This window comes from Cardiocondyla obscurior, linkage group LG04 (assembly GCF_019399895.1).
Source record: "Cardiocondyla obscurior isolate alpha-2009 linkage group LG04, Cobs3.1, whole genome shotgun sequence".
In the NCBI taxonomy this organism is placed as follows: Eukaryota; Metazoa; Arthropoda; class Insecta; order Hymenoptera; family Formicidae; genus Cardiocondyla; species Cardiocondyla obscurior.
The window spans coordinates 4077028-4096930 of record NC_091867.1 but is presented as its reverse complement, the minus strand read 5'-3'; the positions used below and the strand labels follow the sequence as shown (position 1 = coordinate 4096930).

At 46.3% G+C, this 19903-nt stretch overlaps 1 long non-coding RNA gene across 1 annotated transcript in view; it reads left to right on the top strand.

The window, feature by feature from the left end:
- The window catches only part of LOC139102307 (uncharacterized), a 45980-nt gene extending 36330 nt beyond the window's left edge, over positions 1–9650 (top strand). The window contains exon 7 of the long non-coding RNA XR_011545679.1: positions 8436–9650. This is a non-coding gene — a long non-coding RNA (uncharacterized lncRNA). The remainder of the gene's footprint in view (positions 1–8435) is intronic.
- Positions 9651–19903: the final 10253 nt, after the last annotated feature.

Genomic DNA, 19903 nt, shown 5'->3' with positions numbered 1-19903 from the left:
AGCTCTTTTACTGAGATTAATATTGGGATAATTACGAAAAAAGGCTACCTCGTTGCACCGTGCACTTTCACAGAGATCTGTTTCTATAGCTAAAACGTACGTATGTACGTAAATATTATTCGTGAAATATGAGGTTCGTTTATTCGCACGCAATGTGAATAATTTAAGAACCTGGTGCGCGTAAATGTACTTAAATAAAATAATGGAAGTTTAATTAATTGCTTTATTTGCGACGTTACCGTGGGTCGTGCATTTATTTGAAATTAAAAAGTTGTCAAATTTTATTACTCACAGGTAAAGATAAGTTTGTAATTAAAAAAAAAAACAAAAAATTATGTTTCTGTAATATGGTTTATTTATCTGATCGTCATACACGTTAATTGCGATAATATAAAGATACTCCGGTAAGAACATGGCATTGTGCAAAACATGATAACGTAAAACTCTGACGTCGAGGAATAGGAAGATGCTAGGTAGGGTCGTAGATCAACGGAGCGTATTAATAGAGAACGATTTACGTTGGCGTTCGTAATTTTACTTAGATACAGGTAATCGGATACGTGCTGAGAGTGATGGATATTTACTTCAGCCAGTTACTTCTCAATCGTTGGGTCTCAATAACGTACTGACTCAGAGACGGATAATTCCTCGTCGCCGCGTAATCGGTTTGCATTTGTAATCGCACGTCTAATCAATGCATATACAAACACATATAAACTGCACACAATATTATAAATATTACGTGATATATCACATGATAAATGATAACTTATTGCTTGTATGTATCGATTAACGCATTAATTAATCGACAATTGATAGTATATTATTTTCAAGCGTAACTTATTCTTGTTAGCTGCATTTTACGTAATTATTACAAGTTTTAGCATTTTACCAATGTACTTTCGATCAATTGCGAAAGGACATTAATTTATGACACAACAAAGCTCGATAATAAAAGCCTGAGCGAGAATAAAAGGTGGTAACTGTGATGTTGCATTTTTCTCGTAATCTATTGAACGTTCAGCCTGTTAATTAGCTTGCCATAGTAACTTATTGCGCGCCGCAGCATCTCGGTGTATCGTCGTATTTGTATTAAACGATTTTGAGTGCAAGGTAACTGTTCTTTCTCATGGCGCCGGCCGTGCTTTACGATTGTAGATAGCGTCAGTGATAACTTGGCGAGATTTAAGCCTATCGCCGTGATCACGAACGCCCTTGACTCGGCTTACAATTAGATATCAGCGAAAGTGCAACGAAAGGGCATGGTTAGCCTGCAATGCGATGCACTTTCATCATTTGTATTATGAATGGCGCCCATTCACGCCCCTTCGTGCCATGCAGCCGGTGCATGTTTATTTTCTGCATGGACGCTTGCCACGTACAATGTTGGTTATTAAGAAATATTTGCTCATCTAAGTAAAACGGATCTATTCAATATTGCAATCTACATACAAGTCGGATGTGCATTTTGATTATTAAAAAGTAATTTTTGTAAATGACACTTAACTTAAAAATATCTGAAATTTTAATTTAATTTATTACTATTATTTACACGAATAAATTATAATTAATAATATTATTTTATATTTGCATAATTTCTTATTTGAGACGTGTACTGTTTTCTCAGAATCTGCTATTATATCCTCGATATTCGACATAATTGTGGCAGCTATATTTAGGCATTTCTGCTACGATAACGTTTTGGAATTTAGGATGTCGTCTGTCTAGCGCGCGCGTATTATATACTCATGAGCGACTGTTTCATCCGAAGACACGTCGGTTAGAGGGTGTCGCGGAGTGCGAGAGACGATTGGATGCCAAGGGGTGAAGGTGAAAGCGAGGGGTAGCTCAGAGGAAAGGCGGTTTATAAGGCGGCTGGTAGTGCGCGCGAGACGGTAGCGCATGACGGTGTGCTATGTTGTGATGTAATTAGGTTGTCTGGAACACTCACGTCACGTCACACGGTGCGTTGCAAGCAAGGCGAACGAAGACATAATGCGGCGTCTATAGCCGAAGCCAGCAACCTCCGGCTTCCTTCTCCTTACTCGCAAACGCTCCTTCAACCGACGTCTCCGAGCAACCATCTATCGCCTTTTCGCCCTCCGACACCCATTCACTCAACCTTCATCTTCCGCGCGAACCCCACTCTCATCGAGGTTAATAATGTCGGCAATAATTAGACCGCCTGTCCCAAATACGCTTCGACTGATTCTACACTGCGATTACCAGCTTGTATAATAGGCAGCCAAATAGAGAATAATTTACATTCCTGTCAAGAGAAATGGCATTTTCTCGTGAAATTGACCTTTTTATCGGACGGGATAATATTACAATTATTATGAAAAAAAAAATACAAAAATTATTAACGCGCTTGCAGAAATTACGCCGCGCGCAAACATCTGTTGTGTTCTAATGATAAACCGTGGAGTGACCGAATGCAGTTTCTTTTGATGCATACGAATTGCTGGGTAACCACTTACAAAGGACGAGTAAATGAAGGGTTGTCCTTTGACTTTTTTGTTTCCCTGCGTGGTAACGTAATCACGAGGTGCCTCGAGCCTCGCGTAAATAATACGTTCCACGGGCACCTGCGAATTATGAGACTCTTCCCGGTATTGATAGTAATTGATCGTGATATTGCGCTTCGAGCCACCGAAAATATGCGAAAACTATGGGTCATCCACCGTTCGATAAACACAATTTACATGAAGTACTAAAGCTTTCAGAGTAACACTACGAATTATGCTTCTTGGTATTCCGGTCGAGTTTATTGACAGCAAACTTTGAATAAAAAGTGTTAGATAATAAGTACAAAATAATCGGCAACCCTAGGATTTAAGACGGAAACGAGCCTCGCTTGATTTATATCTTTATCAGTTTTAATTCACGTGCACGTCAAGTCCGCTCTGGAAAAAGGAACGAAATAAAATTCTTCGTTCGATCATCGTCGTGTCTCCGAGCAAGTATCGTCTTTACCGCGAGGAATGAGATTGCCTTGAATCTTCCATAGTGATCGATCGAGCGAGTTCTCTTTCCGAGCGGGATTGGCCGCGAAAAATAAAACGCGCTTCGTATGCAAATTTATTCCGCGTCGTAAATATTATGACAGGTTAGCATTGCAACAATATCGTAAATGACGACGATTGTGGAAACTGCGACCCTACATGCCCGCGTATCTGCGGCACTTAAAGCATCCGGGATTCTGCAATTAAACGGAATTAATGCCGGCGACGCGGAGAGAGAGAGCGGAGAGCTTAACAACGGTCGGGCAAAAACTGCAGTAATCGTTATTATCATTCTTATTTATGTCTAGCCATTCTAGCGGAGGTACACGCATCCACCGTTGTTATTATAGTTGTTTCGAAAATGTTGCGACCAGCGCCGAAAGGGTCTGTAAATTGTTATTAGTTCCATTCCTGTGTAGCCACCGGGATAATTCGCCGTAAAAATAAATTCGTACTTTTGCCTCCATTATCTTTACTACTCGGGGCCCTCGCGATGTTTTCTAATTGAATTGCTTGTTAAGTGCATTTGACATTAAATCTTACGCGCTATAAAAACCGGCACGGAGGTCCTCGGCTAACAATCATTTACACATCACGCCAGAAATAGTATTTCTGCTACGCGTCGCCGGTCTCGAGTAACTGTAAAAGACAATTGCTTTGCGAAAACTTTAATTACCGCTGTCAAATATGATATCGATAACGTCTCACCGATCTGACACGCGCGCGCGCGTGGTACCGGATCATTAATTCCGCAAGATAAATATATGTGCGTATTGTAAATTATTTATCATATAAGGTATTCATCTACGTATATGCATATGCATATGCATTGCGCATAAATTAATAGGCGATATTATACGTGTTGAGGAAAGCGCGGATAAGTGATTGCTGGCAACGGCTAATAGTACACTTGTACATAGTATCACGGCGGTGATAAGTGGGAACAGCGATTTTTATTTGTATCCTAACGCGCGAGTTGATAAATCATTGCTTGGCGCAGCGAAAATCGCGATCAGTGCAACCGCATGTGCCCTCTTGCGCGCTCTCATAAATCACCGGCAGCTATTACCGTGCTCCGCTTTGGCGCATTAAGCGTGTTGCAAGCGGCGCGCAACCCCTGCGTCCCGGCTTCAATTTCCCGGGCCCCCGCATTCGTTCCGACAGGCGAAGGGACGACGCGCGCGCTTATTGTTTTAGCCGCTAACAGTTCGGTATACGATAACGCGGTAGTCGGCGGCAACGCGAGACGCGCAAACGTAAGAATCCGCCCTCTGTCTGGCGAACGTCGTCGTCTTCGGCGCACGGAGATGTAAGCGGCGAGACGCCAATCCCACCCGCGCGTTTGCGGATTTAATATTGTTTATTTAACCCAATATCCCTACCGGCGTTACACAATCAGGCGTCATTACGACTCCGGGAACGGTGGCGGGGTCGCGCTTGCCGGTCGTAATGGTGGAGCTGCGAGGCATAGTGTTCCTGGCGTGGTAATTGTATTTCCATGCTCGGTAGGTCGGCAACCACCGCGACTACTTCGGCTCGGCTGGTTGGGTTGGTGGTTGGCAGACTAGTTGACTGACTGACTGACTGAACGAACGAACGGCACCGCCGTTGCGAGGCTCTGATTGACTGCTAGTCGCGAGAGAATGGTCTCGCGCTGCGACGACAATAACGCGCCCCTTCGGCCCACCACCGTGCAGGTTCTCCTTTCTCGTTTGCTCGCACGCACATTCTCCTTTTCTTCGCATGTTGCCCTCCTCGGGCGGAAAGGCCCTTTCGCTTTCCCTTCGTCTCTCCGTCTGGCTCGTGCGGCAACGTTTTCGCCATTGTCATCGCCGGCGCCACCCTAGACGCGACGCTCGCGCTGTTTCGCGTCGAAAACAATATCCGCAACGATATTGCGTGGGCTCGATAATTCCCGCTCGGGAAATGCGATTGTTACCGCTCTTTTGCTCGCACCCTTCCTCGAGGCCCCCTGCGATCCGACACATGTAGAAGCGTCGCCGCTGTTACGGGGTGACGAAGCTCGCCCCAGGAAGTTGTCGTCGGACGTCGTTACGCACCTACGCGACGGGAATCGGAGAATTCCATACGAGGGGCGCGGAAAACAGGTTATTGAGTAAACTGGGACAATGTCGTTTCGTAAATTGAACAATAAATCGATGGCTCGTGGTAGGTTTCCGTTCTGACGCTTTGTTCCGCCGCCTCGAAGATGAAGCGTTACAAGCTCGCGAAGCTGTATAACGAATGGCACTTGCTTGCGCGGTGGTATAGGCCGAACGAACTTTTTGCTCCTCGCCACGCGCTCCTTCGCGTGTTTCTTCGTTAATCCGAACTTTCCTTTGTCCGCCTCGATTTCTTTGCCGCGAGAAGATTACCATTAATGCGCGACGTAACGACGGAGGCGATCAGCGGCGATAGAAAGAAACGTTGGCGGGGAGGAGACGGACCTTACGCGAGCAGCTGTGAAACAATACCGGCGGAATGAATGAATACGTTGATGAATTCGCACAATGGACGGAGTAAAAGAGGCAGCAACCCTGGCTGGCACAATGGGGCGACAAAAACACGGGCGCGGAGACCAAGTCGGAGTGAGTCGCGTAAGTGGGCGCGAAAGAGACGGAAAAGGGGAGATAGAGAGAAACTAAACGAGATGGGGTGTCGAGAGGAAAAGAGCAAGAGCGAACGGGACGGGAGAAAACGTCGGCAACCGGCCAACGAACCTGCATTATTTGCGAGAAGAAGCGCAACTCTTTCACGCCGGCCGTTTTCGGCGTGGCAGTTCTCGGGTCGGTAGGGTCCGGTAATGACGTTGGGCTCGATCGACAACAAAATTGCCGGACGGATGATATCGGGGCGAAAAGGCACGGACTGCTTGTCGTCGGCGATGCAACTTTACACGCGTGCATTAGCGACGTGATGGCGATGAAAGACGAAGAGATACACTGTCATTAGACCCGTTCTCGAAAGCACCCCACACTGTATTTGCCTTCAACCGGATGTCGATGAGTTTCGGTGACAGTAACGCGTTTTTATTTCGTAAAAAATCGTGCCTTTCAATGCAGCAGCCTGTTAATAATTCAAGTAATAATCGGCAAGTAAATTGCTGCGGCAAGAAAATCAAATATATTCTTACTTTCAGAGGAAAAAATTGAAAAAAAAAAAAAATTTTTGATCGAGAAAAATGATGAGTTATTTTAAAATAACTTGGTACGTCTAAAACGTGTACGTGGCACGGTTAATTTTACAGCATCCGTGTTAAATCGCGTTGAATCCAATTTAGTAATCACGCCGTTTAATGAGAAAATTCCGCTGGTAGATTCGCGAACATTCCTAGGATATCACAATACTCGCTTGTTAAGATCAATCAACGGCCACCGGTTTATCATCGTGTCCGACTATTAACCCGTTCGTGCTACAGGATATAATTATTCCGACAGACTAAGACGAGAGTAACGCAGTGAGAAAGCGACGATTTATAATCGGTCGTAAAAGACATCTTTCCGTGGCGCGGCGATTAACGTTTTATACCGCTCGCAGGCTCATTCAGCCAAAGAACTCGTGGCCATTACAATTCCGAACAAATAATGCGTGTGTCGCAACTGTATAATTATGAATACCATTTTCGACGATACCGTTAGCGAAGATAGCCGTTTATGCCTTTCATAAAGATTCCTGGATTCGTCGAGTCGGCCGAGCGAGAGAAAAGGACGAGAGAACACGGGAAAAAAGACTACTGAACGAAGCTATTGTACTTGCCGTTGTGTAAGAGTACCGCTCTCTAGCCTCTAAACTAGCTGGCAAACCTATGTACGAGAAGGAGAGCGCTGGTGGAGGAAAGAGAGACGGTCCACGGCTAAGCTAATAGAATATTAAACGAGCGCGCCGGACAGCTGAGGTACTATTTATATTTCTGAGACGTACCTAATATGTCCATTTGTCTAGCAATTAAAACAGATGATTGATAGAACGCGGCAATATATCAGATAGCGCTGCTTGCGAAATAAAAAAATAAAAAAAATAAAAAAAAAATAAACTTTACTCACATTCTTAACGAGTCGGGGAGCTTAAAATATCTTGTTTTTCTTTCGAAGAAACGTATATTCGTTATTCTTTTAATGGGTTCGTACGATTTCTCTATCTCCCCGGTAAAATCTACATTCGATACGTTGGAGTATTCGAGTGTCAACACGGTAGGCATAGGCATTTTTTGGCGTCCCGTGTTTCACGGTGAGACGCGACAAGGCGATATAGATGGAAATAATGTCGAAACGATCGTGACGCATTTCGTTGGGAGGGAAAGTAAGATGTATTTACTTCCGCGGTTATCTTGCATAATGTATTCGGCATACGGAAATAAATCCGGAGCGGTGCTTTAAGTCTTTCGCGGAAGCGCCACACGCGATACTACAGCAACGCTCACAATTCCATAGCGATGATTCGATAAATAATGCGAGTGCTCCCCTCGCTCTCGCCCCAATCGAACGCGCGCTCCTCCGCTCCCTTCTTTCACTCGTATCAAACCCATCAATATTATATTCACCCGTTCCCGCGCGCTCGCAGAAAATCGCATTAATTTTCGCTAATGGTTCAACTTTAACAATTTGCATGGGATTACAGAAATCCTTTGCTGATGGCACTCGCCGCCTATGCAAATAAATGCTTTTCCATTCGCGGCTGGCAAGCTTGTCGCCGTCGATACGAAACGCTGATCGAATTTCCTTTCGATATTAGGGCAACTTACTTCGAACTGCCACGTAGGCAGAGAAACCTACGGGCCACACGACTAGCTGGAAGATTGTAAACGGAGAAGCGTGCTTAGACATCCCGCGAGCCTTTCCGGTTTTACTGCAGAAAATTAATGGCCGCGCGCGATAAATTAGCGGTTACGATAAAAGTTATCGCAATTAATTAAGAACTCAGTGGAGAGCTGTAATCACTCGATCGTCCTCAATAAAATTGGAGAAAATTTCTCATCCGTGTGCAATAAGCATTCTCGCGCGGTACCGCTCGATCCGCACCGGAGTTCGCGCGGACGGGCAAATTGAGTGGAAGTAGCCAGGGGTTTTGTGGGAAATGCTCGTGTCGGCCCAGGTCCGCCTGTCAACAAAGGCCACTTCGGAATGCCGTACACCACTTCACGTGACCGTGCATACCGTCCGTCAATGTTTGTCAATTAGTCCTCCGCCGTGGGATTCGCCCATTTGCGTGAATTACACTGTCATCGGCTACGCCAGGTGAATCGTGTTTTGTCGTGCCTGTCGATAGGATCTCCTCTGAATGCGAACAGTTACGAAAAAAAAAAGAAAAAAAAAACTTCTTATTCTACAGATATCTTTCTATCTGTAAAAAATTGGTGTGACGCCTAAATTAACTAATAATCGATTCTATTCTTGACGTTTATTAAATCATATGTTTTTTTTTTTGTTACAGATCGACGCAGTTGCATCAACGAAAGTGTCCCATCTGAGAGGAGGAGCTGACCCGGGAAGGGTATCATGCATCGGCGGAGCAACTTTTAGGTAGATATAAATTTTTTAAATAAAATCTTTAATTAACAAAAAATTAATTTTTTTTTTCAACTTTATTAATTGATATACCAGCATCTCTACAGTAATATTTTGCATTTTATGTTACAGTCACCGGCAGAACTTCACAACTCCGCCGAGGCTCATGCAGACTGGTAAGTCGCATAATTTTCTTTTTCATAGTTAAAAATTGGGGTCTCTTAAAAAATAGAGCGCTTTACGCGCGCGCATAATTTTTTCTAGTGTATGAAAAATAAACCACGAGTAGTAAAACGGGTACATCGGCTCGCCAATGTTCGCTCATTATCGGTTATTAAGCATGTATTAAAAGCCCAATGCTTGATATTGTAATTATCCCGGTTATAAATTGGTTGTGACTTTTTTCTCACTTAAGGTCGCGTATGATGAATACGTAGATCGTCAGGGGTCCCGTTACACCTTTACCCTTATACATGGGCTCTCCCACCTTTTCCTGCCCGCACCTTAGCTCACCTCGTATACCATGCATTAGGCTATGAGAGAATGAGCGGAAAAACTTCTCACGTTTGGCCTGCGAAAGTGCAACATCGCGGGCGTGGAGCTTTAATAAAATGTACACAAATATGTATATATATATGTATTAATTAACGTGCTACATTTTGCAATAATATATTTTACCGTTTGGTACCGACTTGCTATTAAAACGTCGCGTATTTATTAGATATATATTTATTCGCCGTTTTGTATAATTTACTATTAAAGAGTTACATATTCATTACGCGAGTTTATAAATTTTACACTTAATATTCGAAATTAAAGAGTCTATCGGGAGGTGTAGAAATTACCGATAATAGTTAACAGTGTCTACATTATTTAGATAAAACCAGCTATCGCGGATTAAGTTAATATATGCACATGCAGCTTCCCACTGGATATTCCGCATACTTTAGGTGCGAGGCAATACCGTTTCTGTTATGGAAGATTAATAGTTTTCCACCGCTTCGGGAATGTGCGCGGCTTATTTTCGTGCGCGCTCGGTAAATATGCGCGCGGTCAACTTTAATCGAGCGTATCCGTGCGAGTGTACGCTATATTTACGTAGGTATATCCACGACACCGGCGGTAAGTCGATTCCGAGACGCGGAACATTGTGCTCGGTCCAGCAAGTCGCGTCAGGTCCAACTTTCGAGCCGCTTTTTTCTTTCCCGCCCGCGAACTACTCCGGGTTCGCCCTGACGGCGACTTAACGGCGAACCGTTATGATAAGCTTTAATGCACGCCTGTCCGTTCGTCTCGTATGTATATATAATAATATATATGTATATATATATATATATACATATACGTGTACGGCCAACCCGATCCGTGACGTAACAATAAAACATTGTTAACGCTGATTGCCCTGCGGTCGCTATACCGTTCACCCGCTGGAATTTCTTGTTGCCGCGCCGGCGGAGAGAAGGAGAAAGAACGAGAGTGCACACGCATGGAAAAGCCGACGATGATGACGATAATGATGATGATGACGCCGATCCCACCGCGGAATGGACCCTGCACGCGCGCGGACACATGTGCTAGAACGATGGTCTAAAACACACGTACACGCCGGACGTTTCGTACTCGCTCGTATATCGGATGAATTCTATTATCCAAATAGTCACACAAATGACGCGGTAAGATCGAAAGATCTCTTGGGCGAATAATTCGCGGATGTACGCCTGTGACGTGAAATCGAGTAAACAGCCGCTACGCCGCCGGCCGGTTCCAAAGTATCGCCGCACTTAAGGGTTCGGCGAATTTATTTTATTCAGATTATCGCGCCGTGACTCGCGGCCGTCGTTAACGAATTTGCAAGTGTATAATGCCGATTCGTTTCGCGCTCACGTAAAGGTAGGATCGCATCGTAATTTAATTTAACCCGACACGGCCAACAAATTTTCCCCGAATTATACGGGCGAGTCTCGTTACACGCCGCAAATCTGGCCGGTGCCCGTCTTCGCGGTCGCGCGTAAATACCGAGTTCTCTGAAGACGATCGCGCGCACCTCGCGATTTATTTCGCTCGCGTACCCGTCCACGCCGTGATTATCACAACCGTCATTGGCCACCGTGATTCTGTGAAACCATTTGTGTACGAGGCCGACAATACACCCCGGCGCATCTTCCATATAACAAGGCTCGTTGTACATTGCACGCGGGAACGATACCTCGCCGCCGGATAATCGTTATGGGCGATCTGACGTGTCTTCATCGGGATCTTCTCCCGATGCGATTCCTCGGAAACGATTACGTGCCTTTGGATCGCGAGCGAGGATGGTACCTGTCTTTCGCGACGTCTCTCCGTCTTCCCGTACAGCTGACTATAGAGAACCGAATATATGATATATTTGTCACTGTATCTTCTCGTTGCCGAATGATACGTGAATTTTTTTTGTTTTGGACGTCTCGAGATAACCACCAATCTTTTTATTTGCGAAACGATACGAAATACCTGCGGTTATCCTCCGATTATTATTGTAATAAACTATTACTCGAAGAGATCGACGCAAACTTTGATCGTTCGGCTTTCATATCGGTAAATCGCTGCCAGTGATCATTCAGGGTGGCTGTTCCTTAGCGAATTCATATATATCCATATAGAGCGTGCGGTATATATTATATACATATATCTATTATATACGTATCTCTACATCCTAGCGATATAAAGCAGGTAATACGCTATCATATTCTTCGTATATAAGGCCTGCATAACGCTCGGTGGCGTTGATCGAAGAGGATCAGAAATGAGATGGGGAATCGGAATCGCAGTCGAGAGAGGCTCGCGGAAAGGCGGGGAAGGGGTGAGAAACAGCGCGAGGTTTATCGTGTCGGAGAGAGAAAGAGAGCGACGAGGGTGAAGCAAGGAGGACGGGGTGGTGCGAGGGCTAAGGAGAGGGCAACAAAACGCATGGAACATGGCCAGGACGCAAAACGAGGACCGAGATAAGCCGTGCCTCCATCAGGCTGCTATTTCTCCCGTGACAATAAAAATTATAGGCTATCTGGACTGGAAAACAACAGGTCGAGCGGGCTGCCTCCGGATCGTGGTTTGCATTCATTAAGGCTCGACACGCAAGCAGTGGCGGTTCTGAGATGCTCTCTCCTTCTTTTCCTCCGCCTCACTTCGTCCGCCTGCCCCGTTTCGCGCTCTCCTTTTCCTCGTCGCACGTCTCTTCGCCGTCTCTGTTTCCACCTCATCCTCTCATCCCTCTCATCGTTGTTGCACTCTCGGGATCGGGTACCCCATTCGACGCCCCAGAGGGACCCCTCTCGCCCTTTTCGCCCCACGGTGCCCCCTCGCAACATCTTCGTGGCCGGTTGCTTGGTCGCTATCCTGTCTCGAGACTCTCTTTCAACCTCAAGTCCCAACTTGCATCAAACCACTACAACCGGCCGTTCATTACCACTTTACATATTACACATTATAAATTACCAGTCTCGCTCGGTGGACTACCAATTTCGCCCATCTTCCCTCGTGTCACCCTCGATCTTTCGCCCGTCAACCCCTCCGCTTCTTTCATGCACGAAATCGGCGAGTTTATCAAATAAGAGAAATCGGCCTAATTTATCAATGATTTATGTGTCGAAAACTGGATTTCGAAACCGTCGAGAAAATAAATCTGTTAATTAACATGGAATTTTCTTTATTAAGAAAGCGATTGCTTACGCGACAGCAGACAGCACGGAGGTTCGATCTCGTTGAAATTATTTGATTATACATATTGAACAATGAACAATTCTCGCGTCAAACTTTTCAAGAGTGCCGGCTCGTTATCGTCGCTTTTATACCGACAGGCCGGGGCAATTCAGCGTAAATAAGCCGGACTTTGTAACCGCGAACAAGCTGCAATTTGAAGCGGCGGTCCTCACACGGACAGTGGCGTTCCGGCGCGCCGGTTAAATATTTCTTTGGGCAATGGAAATCTATTAAGAAAATAACCGTCTATTTACACCTGGCATGCCCGGTGATGGGATGCTACGGTAATGTGTACGTATGCACGTGCACTTTAATAAATCAATATGTTTGCCGAGTCAGAGGTCAGCGGCCATCGGGTCGGGTCGCTCGAAGACGCCGGACCGACGGCGCTGATTGCATTACAAATCTTCGCAGGTGCGAGCAACCGTTAATTTAGCGATTAACCATTTTTCCCCGGCGCGATTCCGCGATAGATCCGCGCGATTCAACGTCCTAACGATTTATAAACACGGACCCGGATGGATGCGCCCGCGCGATAAAGCGTTTTGCAGATTACACGTACGTTCTTTTTCTTTTTTCTTTTCTTTCTATTTTTTCTTTTTTTTCTTTTTTTTTTTTTAAATGGCGGGAGGGCATAAAGAGGCCCTGCCTCTTTGAGACGACAAACACGCATCGACGGATATTTAAGGCAACCGACAGTGATGGTCGCGACAGTGGGGACCATTACCACTTTGCATATAACATGTTTTAAATTAACCGCTCCCGGCGCCTTCCTTTCGCGTGAAAAGGCGCACAAAGTCGGTGGACTCGTCAAAGCCTCGAAGGGCGGCCACTCGTTACATTGCGTGACACACTCGTGCCAAGCCCCCTTTCGTCCTCGCGTGTACATATTTGAGACTTTGTAATATGGTAGCCGAGATAGGCGGCAAATTATATGGATCCGCGAGAGAGATATTAAACGCACGAGTTGCGCTCCCGAAATTATCTCATAAAAATTAATAAACCACGGTATTCTCTTAGGCAGTAAAGTAATATTGTTTCATTACGCGTAATTGCATGGTCATTATATACATATACCGGAGAGTTGCCGCAAACCACATGCGCCGTACTCCTTTGAAATTTCTTAGCTGCAACGCAATTGACATGTACACGCACACGCGTCTACTGCCGCGTCTACGAAATTATATTCCGCTATCAATGCGCCGTCGTCGTTTGTTTTTTTTTTTTTTTTTTTTTTTTTTAAAGCGCGTGCATTAAGCGCCGTCTTTATAATACGAAAACCAAAAGTGCGGAACTTACAACATTATTCTTTGAGAAACGTGTATTTATGAAACCGGCGATAACATCGAATCTCACGGCGCGGTTATCTCGGGGATGGAAAACTGCATTGAACAACTATTTATAGTCCAAATATATATAAGCAACGAATCCCGCGGCTTACCACCCGCGATCAAAATAGAGAAAGAGAATCCGCGTGCCCTGTAATGCAGCCGCATAATTATACATAAAGTATCATTAAGTTGCCATAATTCTTACGTTATTGCATTATTTAGCGAGATGCTTCGCTGCGGGAGACGCGGCATCTTATCCGTGGTACATAACTATGCCAGGCGCGTCTCGAGCACGCACACGTGCACGTCCACCTATTATAATGCGATGTGCGGATCGCGCGCGTATATTCGAGTTCGTGTATCAAGAGAGAAAATCTGGCTAGACTGAAAATTGCGTCGGTTCATCGACGGGGGAGTTTCTCGCTCCGAGTTGTTAGCACCTTCGAAAACTGCGAGAGACGCGAGGAAACGGTTATTACGGATCGGTGGTATGCCTTAAGTTAAGCCGGTGCACGTTGACACTTTTACAACAACCGGACTGGTACGACCGCTTCGTTGCGCTCGCGAGCGCAGGTGCCAGAGTCGCACTGGCCGGATTTTAAGTGTAGATATCCAAGTATAAGTATAGGATGTACATGCGTTAGTAGATAGGTACTCGGTCACGTGTAACAGACGCGCACCTAGGTATCGGCGACTCGCCTCGGACGCGCACGCCGTTTGAATCCCGCTTTTCGCAATATACGCGGACGACGTTTTGTTCCTCCCCGGCGGCTACAAGCGCGCTTAACTGACTGCGAATTAAAATTCCGGAATATAAGCGATTGCTTACGACGATTAATCGCACCCCTGCTGCTACGCGCCGTACTGCCTCACTCTCTCTCTCCTCCTCTGTTCTGCTTTTCGCTCCTTTTCTCCCGTTGGCTCTCCGTACGCACATAAACGCAGCATCCCGCCGTCGACGGCCGGCGGAAAGAGAGACGATGATCCTTTATTTTCAGTATCGGACGATTCTTTGGAGCGTTTTCGAGCGGAGTCCGGGACATATATCGGCGCGCGTTCGCCGCATCGGGTTTCGATAAATCTCGCCGCGTCTCTTTTACCGTGGACCTCGATCACGCAGCGTCGCTCGCGTCCTGGCTCGCGAGAAACCGGACACGAGGAATACAAATGTCCGCCGGACCAGCTTTTACGATAATTCGCGCGTATCAGGCGTCGAAATAAGTCGAGCAATTAAGAAAAGAGAGGAAGGAAGGGGAGTGAAAATTTGCTTGGCACTAGTACACTGTTCTTCGTACGCGACTAATTTACTTATATCTCTTACATTTATAAAAAAAGATATTCTGGATTTAAAATAGTATGAAAATAGTCAATAGAAATACACGTATTACTTAATTAAAATTAAATTAAAAATAAGTTCTCCTCGTTTGATTTTAAGTATGTCGTCAGACACTCTTCTTCGCAACTGGCCGCGACATACGGCCGGCGGAGGTTGAATTGTGCGACACCTCGAAGAGGTATACGCGGCAGCGACGAGATTTAGCGCCGCGCGACTCTCGGAAATGGAACGGCGAGATGAGAATGAGGTACGCACGGGCTGACCTTCGCCACGGCTATCTTCGATTTATCTAAATCAGCGGCGCGAGGGAAGAGGACGCGTTGCGGCCGTGCGCAAGGGCTCGTATAATGCGTGTTACACATAATAAAGCAGGAACGCAGACGCGGCTACGGTGTCGGGCTCGCGTTCGCCACCGCGTGTGCACATGCACGCGTACGCGCGATTGTGTGTGTGCGTGCACATCTCGGCGGGAAAAAGGGAGATAGCCGATGTGGTTCCCTCGCACAACGGGCGCACGGTGCTCCGGCACAAAAAGTACATTGCATTTATAAGTCATTTATTATGAATTACACGATGGTATATTTAAAATGGGAGGCATGTCTTGTACATGGATATATGGGATATCGAGATTATAACGCATGCGGCGCGGAGGAAAGGGGGCGGGAGAGATCTGAAACTACAAGAGGCTGCGGATTCGCGCGCAACCGCACGGCATCGTGTAGGTGTTCTCTCATGTACGTATATATATATATACCACCCGGGCTCACGCATGCACGATTATACGTGCACACGCGCCTACAAATTGATATAGCTGGCCGCATGCCGGCTCCCGAATAAAGCCGCGGGATCGATTTTATACGTGTATCTATTAAAGCGAAAATACTTTTCGAGACGTAAGCTATATACATATGAATGGTCCGTACGTGTAAAATACATACATAGAGGGTTTTGTGTGAATATTAATGCACTTATTGTAAACGTGAAAAACGTGCGGAAGCTGGAGTTCGTTCGCCGCGTGCACTTTCTTCTCGCTGCAGTTTTCTCGATAATATTTAATGCAATAAATATTTTCCGGATGATTGATAATCGCGGTTATTGTTAGATATAACGTTGTTAGCAGATCAGACGTGCGCGATCTTTCCTCATCCCACGGCGTTAACGACGCCGCGCCGTTTGTCGCCAGAAAGTCGGTTTCGAATCAATTAATCTTAGCAGTTGGCCGATGCATCGGTGAAAACCGTTCGACACGGATAATTAATCGTGCTCATGCCACCCGAAGTCGCTTACGGTATGATTGCTTTCCTGCAATAAGTATGCGCCGCACGTCGACATCGGTGACGTTGTTAACGTGCCTATCGCAACATGTTAATCGACAAGTGTTCGCGCGTGTGTTTGCGCGTACGCAACCGTGCAGTGCCGGCGGGTGCAATTTTATAAAACTAAAAACAAAAAAAGGAAAAGAAAGGAAAACCTCCACGCCTTGTTCCCCCGATTGTTCGAAGTCGTGCGACGCAAAACGTCATAACTGTACGCGGTATCGGTGGATATCTGTTCGTTAGATCTGTCGAACACCGTGCGAAAGGTCATCGATACTTATGATCGCCGCGAGATCGGTGTATACGTCGCGCTCGTAAGATCTATAATACAAGCAGTTGCGTAAGTTTTAACGGAGCTGTCTGACAAATTGTCCGCCACGCTTTGCGCTACACGGTAGTCCTCGAATAACGCCTGTGTTGGGCTTGGTTATATTTATCGCTTTCTAATGTCCGTCTGTTGACTTGTCATTTATACGAGCCATCGTATTAAATTATTCAATCAACTTGATGCGCGATTAAGAAATAAGAATATTGAGGGAATTAATGGGTTTTCTTTTTTTCACGCGATTTACGATGGCATTTAAGCCTGTCGATATTTCCACGCCTCTATCGATTTATGGAAAGCGACGCGAATGTTATTTGTCGAGACGCTGAGTGCAGACCACAATGCTTATTATACGAGGCATCGTCTTTAGATTGCGTAATGACGAAACGAGATACGCGGATAGCACACTCGTATCCAGAGAAAGAAGAGAGGCCACGGGTGTGTTGTGTACCGGGCAAGGGGTAAATGGCCTTCCAACAGCCTAGACGTGCCTTGACCCAACGGAGAAGGAGGACCCGTCGAGAGATGTTGAAGAAGAACAGGGACGAGTTATACGCCTGTAATAAGAGAGAAGGTTGCGCGAGGGAGAGAGACGGAGGGAAAGAGAAAGAGATAGTTTAGAGAACAGGTGCGCGACCATTGACCGCCGGCTTCGGCTGCCCACTGAATTATCATATACGTTCCTTGCGTCGGCGATCGAGCGATTTAATCGCATCGATTACCGGCGAACCGTGCGTCTAGGGTGAGGTCAATTAAGATGGGTTACCGGATAATAATACGTTTGGGGGTGCGCGAGCTTTTGCGGCTTAGAATCCTCGCGGATTAGTCGGACGATGGGCGCGATCGCCAGGGAGATCGCCTCGGCGCGATAAATGTGTGCAAACAACGGGAACTCTGCGTGCGACGATGCCGAGCGACGGCGGCAATTCGCCTCCACGGTGGAAAGCATTTACGGCGATGCATCCAGCGAACGATGCTGCTCGTGACACGATGAGTCAAGTCGAGTCGAGGCGAGGCGAGGCGAGCTGAGTCGCGCCGTGCCGTGCCGCGCAGTCCATACGGAGCTGTTAATTACCGCGAGCGCTATTAATTGCCGAGGGTACGCGCTATCGTTGTAAATTAATAGGAAGACTCTTAACGGCGTGGATTTTTGCGCCACGTTTACGCGACGCGCTACGGTACGCGCTATCGGCACGATCGAGGCGCGCGGCCTGTACGCGCGGTGCCTCGGAGATTGAGCTTTAATGGCAGAAAATCTAACGTAATAGCTGCGATCTTCTTGGGGGGAATGCGGCGCTCGTCATTTTGCGCTCTTTTACATCGGCACACATGATAATGCGCCGACCCTGATGTAATCGGAGATATACTATCGATAATTGCGCTCGCCTCCGTAATTCCGCAGCGATCCGGGACAATCTCGAGCGAGTCTTTATCATTATGGAACATTCCCTTAAATATAACGTTTCGCTATCGTAAGTAAACGCTTTTCGCGCGGGAGCTACGCCCTCTCGCTATAGATAAATTATATACTTCTAGAACAGTAGCGCGTAACCATCCGGCTACGGTAGCAACGATAATTTTAATGAAAGTACGGCTCGGGCTTCGCGGCATTAGTAACAATGTTTCTTTCACAAAGCGCGCACATTTCGGCGTGATATTATTGAGAAACCGGTTGCGCAGATAATGAGAATGAGACACGCCCGTGACGTCAGAGTCACATGCCGCAAACTAGATTCTGCAATACAATTGTAGTGAAAAAATTTAGATTGGTCAATTGATACGGAAACCACAGGTGGAGGTATTAATTTCACAGCTGGATACAGCGTATAATCGTGATGGCAACTGCAATATCGTATTATAACAGTGTTATTTTGATACGTTCGTTTATTTCCTTCCTACTTGTGACACGCGGTGCACCGGCGAAACTCGTTAAAGCCACGCGCACTTTCTCTTAGTCAATAAATTAAACAACAAGATGTTTCTTACGAGAGCTGCCCGAATAAAAATTTTTAACGTTTTTCGAATGATTAATGCAAGATTGTTCGGCACGTATCTCGGCAATTTCGATATTCTACCAGTAACGTAAAATTTTTTTAACTTTATAGGCGGAATTATTTCGAAAATGTTACGATAAGAATGTTTCTGCAACGTTTATGAAAGCAGAAGTAGCTTGTAAGTCCCCCTTCATTTGCAGATTAACACATTATTCGTTAATCGCGATATAAAATCGCTTTTTCCCCGGCGGGCAAAATTCCAATCGTAGGAATCACGTAATATCCCGAGCCCTCTAAAGTGGTTTATCGCAATCTTAGATCGAGTCCATTCAAAGTGATTGTGTTTTCTCGAGCGTACAATGTCCCTTCACCTCCGGTTTCCTAAGGGCATCACCTGGGAGCACTTGTCTCTCTGATTTTTAAAAAGCGAACGAATAGAATGGACTTTATTAACGATTGGGACACGCAATCGCGCTGGGGAATATACATTTAGGCTCTTTAGCTTCACGAATGCACGAAGAAAAGATCCCGGTTTACCGTTTATATACGTATTATCGGTAGTGGTGCTGGCGCTGCAAAAACAGGTGATTTTATTGATGCGGCAAAGCGCAGGTGTGACCGCAATTATCGGCGTCATTATCAGAAACCGTAAAGGGCTCCTCGCGGTGCAGCCTTGGCGAAAAGCCACCTTTAATAAATCCTTGCAAAACCGAATTGACAGGCATGTATTCCGCGACTAATGACGGGCCGCGTGTAAGCCGCGAAGCGGACTCGCTCCGAGGGCTGGTCGGCCGAGGCTTGGCCTCGGCTCTTCACATGCATACGAAATAGCGTTCGCGCGTCGTAACAATACCGCGTCCGGCACGGTCGCGTCGTGCGTGCGGCCACGGTGTAAGGCGTCGGTGTGTGAATCCATACGTGGTTGCCGGTCGCCACGGTGCCAACGTGCGTGGGCTGACAGGCTGACAAGCTGACAGCATGCCGGGCTCCGACCACCCGACACCTCACTGTCAAGCGGAGACCGGGACTCTCTCACAGCTCCTCTGCTCTCGTCTCTTGTCTTCTGCCGCGCTCTTGCCCTTTTCTGTCTCTTTCTGCCTTTTCTTCTTTCTTATTTCTTGTTTCTTTTCTCTCCTATATTCCTGCTGTTTTCTTTCTTTACTCGTCTTCCGTGTCCACGGCCGGCTGTTCTATCTCGTTCTCCAACCTGAGAGGACTTGATGGTTAAAAGGTCCTCCGTCTCGTGACTGATGCGATTAGGCCTCCGCGGGATAAAAATACGTCCAAGAGCTGTCGATTCTACCGATTTCACGTCGCGGGATTGCTCGCGAAGATAGTTCGCCATGGCGCGCTCTGT